Source organism: Pongo abelii, chromosome 1 (genome assembly GCF_028885655.2).
Source record: "Pongo abelii isolate AG06213 chromosome 1, NHGRI_mPonAbe1-v2.0_pri, whole genome shotgun sequence".
NCBI lineage: Eukaryota > Metazoa > Chordata > Mammalia > Primates > Hominidae > Pongo > Pongo abelii.
The window spans coordinates 9,462,715-9,477,588 of NC_071985.2; the positions used below are offsets into that span (position 1 = coordinate 9,462,715).

General features: G+C 38.6%; 1 protein-coding gene across 7 annotated transcripts in view; it reads right to left on the reverse strand.

The window, feature by feature from the left end:
* CHRM3 (cholinergic receptor muscarinic 3) overlaps nucleotides 1-14,874 on the reverse strand; it is a 521,055-nt gene that overhangs the window by 275,453 nt on the left and 230,728 nt on the right. For 4 of the 7 annotated variants that reach the window (XM_054522365.1, XM_054522417.1, XM_054522224.1 and 1 more), the window contains one exon: nucleotides 5,217-5,279. The exons of 2 other annotated variants lie outside the window; for them this stretch is intronic. The gene's annotated coding sequence lies outside the window, so the exon portion shown is untranslated. 7 annotated transcript variants of the gene reach the window in all.

Genomic DNA, 14,874 nt, shown 5'->3' on the forward strand with positions numbered 1-14,874 from the left:
TACCATTTGATCAAGGAATTTCATTTCTGGGACTATATTCTAAGGAAGATATTCAGTGATATGTGTAGAAAGTTATTAACAATGATCTTCATCAATATTAAAATTTTTAACGTGAAATACTGGAAATGATCAGGAGTATTTATGTATGTTATAGAATATTATGCACATTTTCTATGCATATAAATATAATGGTGTTTAAAAAGAATATTTAGTGACGTAGCAACACGTTAGAGAAGAAAATAAATTTACAAAGCCAAACAAAAGACTTTGATAAGACCATTGATCAAGAATTACAGGTCATCATTTCTGTATACCTGATAATATAAATTTATATATAAATGTATACTTCTCTTTAAAATCTTTGAAAAGATTTTATTTGGAAGTTCTATATAAATTCAATACTTACTATTCCTCCAAAAACTTTTTATTTTCTCTTCCTTTAATACCGAGGATACAAACTTTCATATAGATACTCCAAAATCCTATCCAATGTGCCATCCAAATATTGCCATTTTATGTGTATAATAAAGTTGAAAAGCATAACAAGTATGTGGCCAGCCACACACACAGCTGATGAAGAAAAGCTGACGTACCCAAAGCAGGCAGGGTTGGGAGGGATACTACTGCACATTACATGTAGTATGTTTTTGGATCACAACAATCTACTACTTCTGACTTTTATTAGATGCACATTCATTAATAAAGTGGGTGCCCTTCCTTGCACAATTTTAAAAACAGATTTTTCTCAACAGATCAGCTTCAATTTTTTTAAACATTTTCCAAACATATAATTATCGTCTTCCAAAGACCCAAAAGTGCTGTCAATGTGACAGAAATCAGAATGTAAATATTTTACAAACAGCTGTCAAATCTCAATCGGCAGCAAAGAAAAAGCCCCAGAATTGCTGTAATCTAACCACAAGGCTATATCATTTAATTGACAGATAAGACGTTTTTCTAGTTTTCATTTTCCTGTCAGTATTTTTAATACATTAACACCCTGTGCCATTCTGGATAGTCACTGTGACAATTCCTTTGAAGACAGAATAAACTCTGAAATGCGCTAAGGGAAATGCCTGGCACAGTGACTGACTTTTGTTTCCCGGGATATTTTTCACAGTCATTGTTATCTGGAATGTTTGTTACTAACATAACATGGATTAAATACCGGCATCAAGGGAATATTATCATCCCCATAAAAACGGAAAATTTTGCTCTTAGCAGTTCAGTAATTTATTATTTCATTCTTTCGGGCCTTCATTCAACAAACATTTCTCACTGTGCATGTGCCAGGTTTAGCCAATAAATCTATGTAAGATCCAAAGAATGGAGCCCTGTCACCCAACATCATAGATCAGAAATGCCACTGAGTAAAGATCCCTGAAACAGTCCCACCCAAGGACTTACTGCTATTTTCTATTTATACCACTGTCTGTCCCTCTGTTCTTCTTCCTAGATTGTTTCTTCATCTTTTTCTCTGTTTTTTTTTTCTTTTTCTTCCCATCTAAGCAAAAGACACGTTGGGGACATCTATAAGAACTGCTTAATTTCTTTTAAGATATTTAACGTAGGGTATTTTCTGACTCTATATTCATTTACTCAACAAACATTTACTAAGCCTCTTGCAGGGGGCAGGCATCATTATAAGTATGGTGGTTTTGGCAGTGAAGGAAACAGACAAGGCCCTGCCTTCATGGAGCTTAGATCATATTATAATGGGAGATAAACAACAAATTATAAACAGGTGCGACAGAATTCGTCATGTCTTACCTAAGTCCCTTAAGTTACATATGTAAGTATTTTGTCCATAAGGGGTTATTTTCGTATGCCTTAAGAAATAAAACTTCCAGTCTTTAAAGGGAATTAAACCTGGGTGTCGAGGACAGTGGTTATTTAGAGAGCGGTTAGGAGAGGTCTTGGCAGCTGAGATTGACTGGAAGGGTCAAGTGGTAAGAGCCAGGGGCTCAATGCCAGGCCCCTGAGGGCAAAGAACAAAGAGAAACATTCAATAAATAAAGACAGGGAGGCTTGGAGTGTAGGAAGCAAGAGAGAAAAGTACAAGTAGAAACCAGATCATATCAGATTTATAAGTCATGTCAATGCATTTGGATTTGATTCTAAATGCAGGGGAGGGAGTTGAAGGATTTTGAGCAGGTCTCAAATAGGAGAATAACAAGATCTGACGGAGGTTTCCCAAGGCAGACGCTGGCTGTGACAGAAAGTAATTTTGTATGGTTAGAATGAAAGCCATGTTGACTAACATGAAGCTAATGCCATTGTCCAGGCAAGACAAGATGATGACTTGGAGTGGAGTCATAATAAAAGAGGCAAGGGATTCAGGATGTATTCGGAAAAGGAAAATAACTGGTCACTCTTAGGTTCAATGGCCAGAAATAAAAACTGTTGCTTTGAATAGACATCAGAGTATTTCCCTGCATTAGCAATGGAGACCCAAGGAGGTAAGCTATTATTTTGTACCAACAGCATATCAGAATAACTTATACCTTCAATTTACAAATAATCAGCAAAGGTCCAGAGAGGTGAAATGGCTTTTTGTAACGCCAGAAATTGCTGGGCTATCCCCTGCATTTCCAGTCTCTTATTTTCCAGCCAAAAGATTTTTCCATTATCCAGCTCCCCCATCCCCCAAGTCAGCTTAGTGCCTTACTCAATGCCTTGTATAACTTTCTTCAGAAAGAAATTTCATCACATGACTTAGTTTTTAACCTGTATTTTTTTTTTTCTGAACCAAGTCAACAAGAGTGAATGAATGAAGATTGTTAGGTGGAGAATACTTAATTCTATGATTGTTGGGTACAAGCTGAGTTTTGGTGACCATATTTTGACCATTAGTTCTAACCTTTTATTTCAAAAAAATAAAAAGAAAATAAGATGCTCAGAATTAATATTTCGTTTACCAGCTTTCATAGGCAATTCCAATATAAACTGATTTTCCCAAATCAGATCTGTTTTTCTCTTTTTCTTTTCTGTTCTTTTTTCTTTTCTTTTCCCTTTTCCTTTCCTTTCCCCTCCCCTCCCCTCCCCTCCCCTCCCCTCCTCTCCTTCTTTCCTTTCCTTTCCCTTCTTTCTTGCTTGCTTGCTTGCTTGCTTTTGCTCTCTATCTTTATTCCTTTCTCTCTCTCTCTCATTTCTGTTATACAGGAATAGACTCAGTTCACTTAGTTTTACAAATGGAAAATACAATAGAAAGTCTGTGCTATTGAAGAGTATTGTATTCAAAGGGTTACTGAGCTGACAATGCCCACTGACTAACTATAAAATGTAATCAGCAATAGCACAGGCTCCTGGAACCAGGCTGTCAGGACCAGCATTGAGGCAGCTGTGTACAGGGACCAGCATCTGACAGGTCCAAGTTCGAATCTCACCTGTGTCACTTACTAACATAGGACAAGGTTCATAGGACAAAGTTCTTAACATCTTAGAGTCTGTTTCCTCATACATAAAATGGGAATAAAAATACTCGACTTAATAGCACTGCTGCAGTGTTTAAGTAAGACAGGGTAATGTGTCTAGCATGATATCCAGATATGAATGTTACTGAATCAGCTGAGTCTACATTTGGCTCTGAGTGCCAGAAAACCTAATAAGCTCGTCTAAATTAGGGACTGTATGTGTCTCATGCAACAAGAAATCTGATGGTGGGCTTGCCAGAGCTCAAGCTCATTTTATCTTCCTGCTCCAGTATCCTCAGTTCTGCTTTTGTTGCTGTGATTGCAAGAAGAGGTGGCAGGGGTGGGGTGGGTGAGGGGGGGCTGGGGGGTGGGGAGTGTGATTTCCTGATAGAATGATGGGATAAGAACAAAGAAAAAACATTCTAAGAGGAATCTCCATTTGAAAGTCTCTCACCAGGGACCATGACTGAGAGCTCATTAGCTGTGGCTGGGTCACACAGCCACAAAAAAGAGTCTGGGAAGATGAGAATATTTTTTAGCTGGGCATTTTGCTGTCCTTACAACATCAACATTTTATTAGGAAGGAACAGGGTAGTGATAAGGTTTGGCTCTGTGTCCTCACCCAAATCTCATCTCGAATTGTAATCTCCACCTGTTGAGGGAGGGGACTGGTGGAAGTGATTGGATCATGAGGGCGGTTTCCCCCATGCTGTTATTACGATAGTGAGGGAGTTCTCATGAGATCTGATGGTTTTAAAAGTGGCAATTTCTCCTGCACCCTCTCCTCCCTCTCCTGCCGCTATGTAAGACATGCCTAGCCAGGCGCGGTGGCTCACGCCTGTAATCCCAGCATTTTGGGAGACTGAGGCGGGCAGATCATGAGGTCAGGAGATCGAGACCATCCTGGCTAACATGGTGAAACCCCGTCTCTAATAAAAATCCAAAAAATTAGCCGGGCGTGGTGGCGGGCGCCTGTAGTCCCAGCTACTCGGGAGGCTGAGGGAGGAGAATGGCGTGAACCCGGGAGGCGGAGCTTGCAGTGAGCCGAGATCGCGCCACTGCACTCCAGCCTGGGAGAGAGAGCGAGACTCTGTCTAAAAAAAAAAAAAAAAAAAAAAAGACATGCCTTGCTTCTCCTTCGCCTTCTGTCATGATTGTAAGTTTCCTGAGGCCTCCCTAGCCATGTAGAACTGTGAGACAATTAAACTTCTTTTGTTTATAAATTACCCAGTCTCAGGTAATGTTTTTATAGCTGTATGAGAAGGGACTAATACAGGGAGATTGGATTTAGGCTAGGATGTTAGCAGTGTTTTCTGGATAGATAAAACATTATTAAGGATAACATCTAAGAAAGATTGAGCTTTTCATGTTGCTGTTTATGTTCACAATCATATTTTGTACAGCATTCTGAAGAAAGGCAATCTAAATCCAGGGATAATTCTTAAGCTTCCAAGAATTAGACAAGCTATAAGATCCTATATATGTACTAATAATTCAAACATTTTGCAATATTTCAAAAAATTCCACATTGCTACAGTTAAATACAAATGTGCATTTGAATTAAAGTTAACTTATTTCAAATATCAATCAACATCCCTTTATTTCTATTTTTAAACTGATGAGAAAATGAACACACTTAGCTTTATTAAGACACAAAAAATTGAGCATGACTAATGGTAACAATTGTACATCATGTTGAAAACACCAACTTATACATTCTTATTCCTTGTTAATCTGTTCTCACAGATTGGGCCATCAATCCCCCTTTTCAAGGAAATAGCTCAACTAGAAAAAGGATCTTACCTTATCGTACCTTAGCTGAAGTTCTGACTGTCATTTATTCGGCGACTAATCAGAACACAAGTGCTAGAAAAGAACAAACAAACAAACAAAAATATGGGATTAACAAATAACCAGGACCCTGGGAAAAAGAACATCTATAGGTTACACAACACGATTAGAGGCAATGGAAAAAAGTTACAGAATTTTTGAGTTGGAAGTTATGTTAGGTACATGAGGTGCCTAACCTCATGTACCTGAAGAGGATGGAAAGGGTCAGAGAAGTTAAGGTACCCGTCACTGGAAAAGAAATGTATCTATTGACTTCCTCATTCTACAGCTCCTCACCTCCTATCTGCCTAAGCTCCAGTTGCAAGGAAGGGAGATAGAATGAGAAGAATAAAAATAAAGAAGTTGCTCATCTCTTCATTTTACATGTAAGTGATGATTGCCTTGTTCTCTTAGCAAATTGGCTAGTATGGTCTATGTTCAACAAGCATTCCAGTTGCTACCTTCTCCCAGACACTATTCGAAATATACACATACAGTGATCTTACAATTAGCCCATTCTCATACAGGAAGAAAATGCAATCTTCATGAAAATCCCCTAACTCCACTTCAGACACTGAAGTTCACCTTTTTGAAGTGTACTGAGCCTGACAGCTAGGCCAGAATCTTAGGAAAGCACCTCCATTAGAAGGTTAACCTAGAGAAAGAAAAAGAAGTGCCAGGCTTTGCAGAAGAACAGGGGAACTGTGTCGTTGTGAAGGATGTGGCTGAGTTCAGAGCATCATGAAGGAATGGGAAATGCTATGGAAGAACTTGAGGATGAGATCTCCTGATAAGGTGTGATTGAATTTTTTAAAGGAGGACCTTGAAGTTTGCACAGCGTGGTGACGGTGACACCAAATGAAAAGAGGACTGAGAAGAGACTGTAAGGTAAGAAGTAGAAAGATCCTAGAGGTGCATGTGGAGGGATTTTTCTCAGCAAGTGAGAGAGGAGCCTAGTGAAACCTCTGAGCGTGTCATCTGTGACAAGATCAGCACAGAGATGGAGAGCAAACTTCAAGAGAGTTTTACAGCAATTGGATATGTAATTAACAATTTTAAAATAGATTTGTATTTTCTATATCTTTTAAAAGTATTAATATGCAAAGGATTTGGGGGAAAAGAGTAATTGCTCCTTCATCAGTTTGAGAAGCACCTTTATGCTCATGAGCATTGGTCCTCTGCTGCCCTGATATCCCTTCTTCCTCTCTTTAGCGCCTCCCTCTCCCTCTGCTATTGCTTGCTATGTTGGAACTGTCAGTCACGGGATCCTCTCCCACTTTCAGCAAGGGAGGGCATCTGACCCAAGCAAGGCCTCTCAGACTCCTCCTCTCCCAAGATCCCCTTCCCCACTGCTGCCCTCCCCTGGCCCTCCCTATCTGAGAAGTGTGTCTTATGGAAGGAAGGGCTGGAGCTATCATTCCATGAAATGCATGCACTTTATACCCTGGGATGGGAAACTGAGGTTGAGGGTGTAAGTAACCATGGGTCACAACTTGAAATCAGCTCTGTCTGACTCTTTCCACCAACTGCCTTGCCTCTCTTACATAGCAGCACGTTCTCAGGAAATAATATCTGTGTACTTAGAACTTCAAGAGTGAACTCAACTATATCAACACTCCCATTCCTACTACAGGAAACGAGGGTAAGTCATCAAACAACACTTCAGTGTGAGGATGTAGTCATTTTTCTCCCTCATCTCTATCTAACAAATAGACATTTTCTACCATTTAGGGCATGCTGATGAGCATACAATTCATCTTTCACTGATAATATCCCTGTAAAATCTAATGAGTCAAAGGGCAAGTACTCAGTTAATTCCATTTAACCATGTGTCAGTCCTCTCACAGAAACCCACTGTGTTGTGCATAGTAGTTGCTCAGTAAATATTTACAGTAGATTTTATCATTAAAAGTAATAAATGCCAATTATTACAAACACATTTGCCTAATTTACAATTAGGAGTCCCAACATTGCCTACATGTTGAAATTCAGATCATTTTAAATAAGTAAATACATATTATACAAAATTAAGTAGCACCATTAATGTTAAAACAGACATAAACACAACTCAATTTTATTGAAGTGTCTACTAATATCAATATCTTGTTCACTAAATGAATTGGGAGACAATACACGAGATTGAACACCTTGAAGTATCTCTGATTAAATTTCTCTAGTATCAGATTCAGAAAGACATTCATTCTGAAAACAAGCAAAGGAACTGGCTTTCATCCTAGCTGCAGATTCATTCTACTGAAAATTAATAGCATGTAACATTCATTTAGAGATGAGGTTCAAATCACTAAGTACAGATGACAGTCTTCTCCAAAACCCAGTAAACATGGCTCAAAGGTCACATAATCAAACTAAGATTGGCAATTCCAGAGAACGCTGTCCTAATTATATAGTTAGCCAAATAAAGAAGAAAACAAAACTAGAGACAGAATAATTATGGAAGGCTAGACGACAGGCTTCTTTCAACAGGTCAACAAAATATTACTCTGATTTATGATGTCCATAAAAAAGGTAGGATATTTTGCTAACCTTTTTAAAGTTGTACTGGCATAACTTGGAAATATTGTGGTTTTGGTTTCATACCACCACAATAAAGTAAGTCACACACATTTTTTGGTTTCCCAGTGCATACAAAAGTTATGTTTACACTATATTGTCATCAATTAGATATGCAATAGCATTATGTCCAAGAAAGCAATGTACATACCTTAATTAAAAATACTTATACACCATGGAATACTATGCAGCCATAAAAAAGGATGAGTTCATGTCCTTTGTAGGGACATGGATGAAGCTGGAAACCATCATTCTCAGCAAACTATCGCAAGGACAAAAAACCAAACACTGCATGTTCTTACTCATAGGTGGGAATTGAACAATGAGAACATTTGGACACAGGAAGGGGAACATCACACACCGGGGCCTGTCATGGGCTTGGGGGAGTGCGGAGGGATAGCATTAGGAGATATACCTAATGTAAATGACCATTTAACGGGTGCAGCACACCAACATGGCACATGTATACATATGTAACAAAACTGCACGTTGTGCACATGTACCCTAAAACTTAAAGTATAATAAAAAAATACTTTATTGCTAGAAAATTCTGACAATCATCTGAGCCTTTATAGAGTTATATATTTTTTTTTTGGTGGAGGGTTTGCCTCAATGTTGATGGGTGCTGACTGATCAGGGTGGTGGTTGCCAAAAGCTGGGGAGGCTGTGGCAATTTCTTCAAATAAGAAATAATGAAGTTTGCTGCAGTGATTGACTCTTTCTTTTGTAAAAGATTTCTCTGTAGCTTGTGATGCTATACATCACATCCTCAAGTCTCATGTGATGCTGTTTGACAGCATTTTGTCCACAGTAGAACTTCTTTTAAAATTGGAACCAATCCTCTCAAAGGCTGCTGCAGCTTTACTAAGTTTATATAATATTCTAAATCCTTTGTGGTCATACATTCACAGTATCTTCACCAAGAGTTAATTCCATCTCAAGAAAACCACTTTCTTTGCTAATCCATAACAAGCAACTCCTCCTCCAAGTTTTATCATGAGATAGCAGCAATTCAGGCCCATCTTCAGGCTCCACTTTAAATTCTAGTTCTCTTGCTGTTTCTACCACAATGGTATTTATTCTTTCTTCATCGAAGTCTTGAACCCCTCAAAATCATCCATGAGGGCTGAAATCTACCTCTTCAAACTCCTATTAGTGTTGATATTTTTACCTCCTTTCAAGAAACATGAATGTATTTAATAGCATCTATAATGGTGAATCCTTTCTAGAAGGTTTTCAATTGATATTGCCCAGATCCATCGAAAGAATCTATGGCAGCTATAGCTTTATGAAATGTATTTCTTAAAATAGTAAGACTTAAAAGCCAAAATTGCTCCTTGATTCATGGGCTGCAGAACGGATGTTATATTAACAGGCATGAAAACAACATTAATATCCTCCTTGTACACCCACATGAGGGCTATTGGACGAGTAGATGCATTGCCTGTGAATAGTAATATTTTTAAATGAATCTTTTTCTCAGCAGTAGTTCTCAACAGTAGGCTTAAAATATTCAGTACACCAGGCTGTAAACAGATGCATTGTCATCCAGGCTTTGTTATTCCATTTATAGAGCACAGGCAAAGTAGATTTAACATAATTCTTCAGGGCCCTAGGATTTTTGAAATAATAAATGAATGTTACCTTCAACTTAACTAGCAGCTGCATTAGCTCCTAATAAGGAAGTCAGCCTGTCCTTTGAAACTTTAAAGCCAGGCCTTGACTTCTCTCTAGCTATGAAAGTCCTAGATGGCATCTCCTTCCAGCAGAAGGCTGTTCAGTCTACACTGAAAATCTGATGTTTAGTGTTGCCACCTTCATCAATGATCTGCAGTTGCTGCTTCACCTTGTAATTTTATATTATATAGACAGCTTTTGTCCTTAAACCTCATGAACCAACCTCTGTTAGCTTCACATTCTTCTTCTGTAGCTTCCTTTCCTCTCTCAGCCTTCATAGAATTGAAGAGAGTTAAAGCCTTGCTCTGGATGAGGCTATGGATTAAGGGAATCTTGTGGTTGGCTGGATCTTCTAGCCAGGACACTCAAACTTTCTCCATATCAGCAATGAGGCTGTTTTGCCTTCTTATCATTTGTGTGTTCACTGGAGTAGCACTTTTCATTTCCTTCATGAACTTTTCCTTCGCATTCACAGCTTGGCTGTTTGGTGTAAGAGGCATCACTTTCACCCTGTCTCAGATTTCCACATGGCACTCTCACTCAGCTTCGTTATTTCTAGTTTTTGATTGAGACATGTAACTCTTCCTTTCACTTGAACACTTAGAGGCTGTTGTAAGGTTATTAATTGGCCTAATTTCAATATTGTTGTGACTCAGGAAATGGGGTGGAGGGCAACGAGAGGAACAGAGATGAAGAAATGGGTGGTTGGTGGAGCAGTCAGAACACATTCATTAATTACATTTATCAATTAAGCTTGCCATTTTATATGGGAGTGGCTTATGGCATCTCAATACAATTACAACAATAACCTCAAAGATCACTGATTCCAGATCACCATGTCAGATATAATAATAATTAAAAAGCTTGAAATACTACAAGAATTACCAAAATGTGACACAGACACAAAGTGAGCACTTGGGGTTGGAAAAATGCTGCCAATGGATTTGCTGAAGCAGGGAAGCTACAAACCTTCAATCTGTAAAAATCACAATATCTGTGAAGCACAATGAACGGAAGTACAATAAAATAAAGTATGTCTCTACCCACTTCTTTTACTATTATCCTACCACTCATCGACTATGCATATGCCCTTCTCACGAAACAGTACTATACATTTCTCATCAATGCCTATGAATCTAACTCCCACTTTGTAAGAGAGAGTAAATCCACCTCAGCATGGATGTGCCTTATTCTTTTACTATTTATAGAATTATGGTTGCTTCCTTTTTCTTATTATAAACAATATAGCAATAATAATCCTTTTGTGTGTATATATAATATATATACATTCATTTTTTAGTTCTATATTCCTAAAATTATGATTTATATGTTATAGAGTATTCATAGCTTAAATTTTGGTACATACTGCTAGATTATTTATCAAAACAGTTGTAGCAATTTTGTTTCCTATTTCCTCACCATAACTGGATATTCTCTCTCTCTTCCTCTTTCTCTCTATCTCTATCTCTCATCTATCTACCTACCCATACCTACCTATCTATCTCTATTTCTATCTATATATGTATCTACCTATGTATCTGATTTTTGGCAAGAAAAGTAGCATTCACAGACGTATCTATTTATTATCTCTTGGGTCTCAAACACAGTCTTGCACCAAAGGCAGACTGAAAACAATCTTTGGCCAAGGTTCTGATGTTGTGGCATTAAGAGGGAGATAATCCTTGAAAAATGTATTTTGAGAAAACAACAGTAACTATTATTCACAAAGAGAATTTTAAAAGACTCTGTCATATTGAGTAAAAACTACTACATGCTCCATTTAGTAAGTAGCTTTAACATGGAAAAACACATCCAGATCTAAAAGTCAATGCTGTTATTTTTCCCATGAAACTATAATTTTAAAAATGTCTAACTCACCAAATGGTTTCCTGTAATTTTTAAAGTTCAAAAAAAATCTATAACAAAAGAAAAGGTCCAGTCTTGAAGCTCCTTGATTTTATAAATAATATTATATCTTTAAAATGCTATTCTTTAGCCAGAGATGGCTCCATTTAGATACTTGGAAATATCAATTACCCTTTTCTTCAGGTAACCTTTCAGCAACCCCAGCTCAGGTAACTTATAATTATAGTCTATGAATCTCAGGCTCTCCCTCCACCCCCACCCTGACTCCCACCCCTCTCTCCCTCTCTCTTAAGTCATAACATGAACGTGAAAGCTAGGGATAAGTAGTTCTTATTTTGGGTCAAACCAGTGTTATGGAGTTTGACCAAATAATGGTGTTTATGGGGGTTCGAGAAACCAATTTTAAAGGGGAAAAAGGTACCTGTAGTTTTGATTCTTATAAAAGATATTCTTTTGGGTGCTTCTGCCACAAACCAGAAAAACAGCTTAAAAGACCACTATGAAATTTACAGTCCAATATCTCTCCATAATTGGGCCATCATTCTCATCAATTACACTTTGGAATTGATTAGAAAATGAAGAATCAGTAACAATATTGGCTCAGTTTAAAAGTCTGCAGGTAGATATATTCTTAAATACTAGAAAGTAGCTATATTTTGTCCTATATGTAGGACCTGCTTGTTTGGAGAATCTGTTTCATTTTTACTGTTCATTGCAATGGCAGGAAGTCTCATTCCAAGGTCTTCAGCAGTGGCTGAGTGTGGACTTCAGGCAGTCCAGACTCAGGGCCTTGGTTTTCTCATGCACAGCCTGAAGTTAAAAACCAGTAATTTACCTCAGAGGAGTGATAGAATAACTATATGTTATAAAAAAGAGAAAGGAGGTCAGGCGCAGTGGCTCACACCTGTAATCCCAGCACTTTGGGAGGCTGAGGCGAGTGGATCACCTGAGGTCAGGAATTCAAAACCAGTGTGGCCAACATGGCAAAACCCCATCTCTACTAAAAATACAAAAATTAGCTGGGCATGGTGGCAGGCGCCTGTAATTCCAGCTACTTGGGAGGCTGAGGCAAGAGAATTACTTGAGCCCAGGAGGCGGAGGTTGCAGTGTGCCAAGATCCCGCCACTGCACTCCAGCCTGGGCCCACGACAGAGTGAGATTCCATCTCAAAAATAAATAAATAAATAAATAAACAAATAAATCATAAAAAACAGAGAGGAAATATGACATCTAAATGTCATCTTGACTTTTTTTTTTTTTTTTTTCTGACAGAGTCTTGCTTTGTCTCCCAGGCTGGAGTGCAGGGGCGCGATCTTGGCTCACTGCAAGCTCTGCCTCTCAGGTTCACGCCATCCCCCTGCCTCAGCCTCCCAAGTAGCTGGGACTACAGGTGGCTGCCACCCTGCCCGGCTAATTTTTTGTATTTTTAGTAGAGACGGGGTTTCACCATGTTAGCCAGGATGGTCTCGATCTCCTGACCTTGTGATCTGACCGCCTCGGCCTCCCAAAGTGCTGGGATTACAGGCATGAGCCACCGTGCCTGGCCGTCTTGACTATCTTTTAAGTGATAGGAATGTATATCATTTTTCCTCGAAGATTCCTGTTTTCCAAGTTGTGTTTTCGTTTTAAATGGGCACATACTACATTCTAATTAAAACGTGACTTGAAAACAAACCTCCTAGCAGATGAGGCCTGAGCTTCTCTCCAGACTAGACAGGGCCACCCATGACTGAAGCTGCATCAGCCTCTCTAAGCTTGCATTTCCCATCTGGGCTTCTAGTTTCCTCTGTGCCTTACCATTCTGCTTCTCATTTAAAAAAAAAAAAAAAAGGCACTCCTACTCTCTATTCACATGTCTGTCTCTTTCACAGGGTGGTGGGTAAAGACTGCAGGCCCAAAATGTGCCCTTAAGTCCACATCACTGCCCAGACAGATACACATTAAGACCAGGGAAAATACGTAATAAGTCACACCTGGGGAGTTTTTAACTGTATGCACTTCCCTGGGTGTTCTGCAGCCAAGCAAAACTCCTTAGAAACACAGTTGATAAAAAGAAAAAAGGAAACGTAACAACAGCAGGCAGAGAAGATTGATAAATGCTGCTAAGATACAGGATGAGCAGGATATTTAGGAATACTGCCAGGAAACAATAAAAAGGGCTTGCCAAATGCTATTTAAAGTAGGCACAAAAGGAACCTCCAGGGGCACACTACAGTGGTCATCTCATGTACAGACTGTCATCAGTTGTGAGCATGTGTGTGTGAAGAAGGCGACAGAAATGAATATTGGAACTCTACACCATGTACAGTGTGTTGTATGATGATAAAAACTATAGATATTTTAATATCATATGGTAGGTTTAAATTTTTTCCAATGTTTTATCATCTTTATAAAAATTCACTCTTTTAAAATATATATATATATATATATATATGTCTTTCTCTGTCAACCAGGCTGGAATGCAGTGGTGCCATCACAGCTCATTGCAGCCTAGAACCGCCAGACTGAAGCAATCCTCCTCCTTCAGTCTCTTGGGTAGCTGGGACTACAGACATGCGCCACTATGCCTGGCTAATTTTTTACATTTTAAATTTGTTTGTAGAGACGAGGTGTCACCATCTTGCCCAAGCTGGTCTCAAACTCCTGGGCTGAAGCAATTCTCCTGCCTCCGCCTCTCAAAGTGTTGGGATTGTAGGTGTGAGCTCCCACGCCTGGCCAAAAATTCACCCTTGCTGGTATTGTAGAGAGTCACCAGGACTGTCTGGATTCTAACTGATAAGTGACTAAGATGATAGGGTTTAGAGTAGGCAAATTCAAGCAATCACAAGACACTACCTAGACGGTTACATTTCCTAGATTCTACTGGATGTCCGAGGGCTCCACAATATTCAAAAAAGAGATATGGTGCTCAAATAAATTTGGAAAGTTCTGGGTTAAATACTATGTTACCATTACTGTTACAATGGGATTACTCAGAAATGTCAAAACTGAGATGTGGACCGTGAATTTTCTAAAGGCAGCTATATTCTGATGCTTGCTTTTCTCAATTTTGTTTGACCATGTAGGGGAGCTATGCTAAATGATGCCCTGCACAAACAGTTCAGGATTCTTCTCTATATCAGTACAGAAAGAAACAAAATTATTCTTCAGAATCTAGCTTAGTCGAAAATTGAATGTGTTCTTGAGTCTAGATAAGTATTTGCCCAGATTTCATAGACTCTATAACATCATAAAAGTAAATGTATCTTTCTAAGAAGGGAATGCTGCACTCTGCATTGCACAACAATGACTAACGGATTTGGAATATTTTTAAAAATCTGATAACATCATTTAGAAACACCTGTCTTCAAATATCACATTTTGAAATGTAGCCATAACATTCTTAGATATACTCTTGAAAATCTAATGAGCTCCTGAAACTCTGTTTAGCTAAAATTTCAACCTCTTATATATTTGGAAAGGTCAGTTTTGATGTGATGAATTATAATTTTGGCAATTCCTATTGTACAGCTGTTCT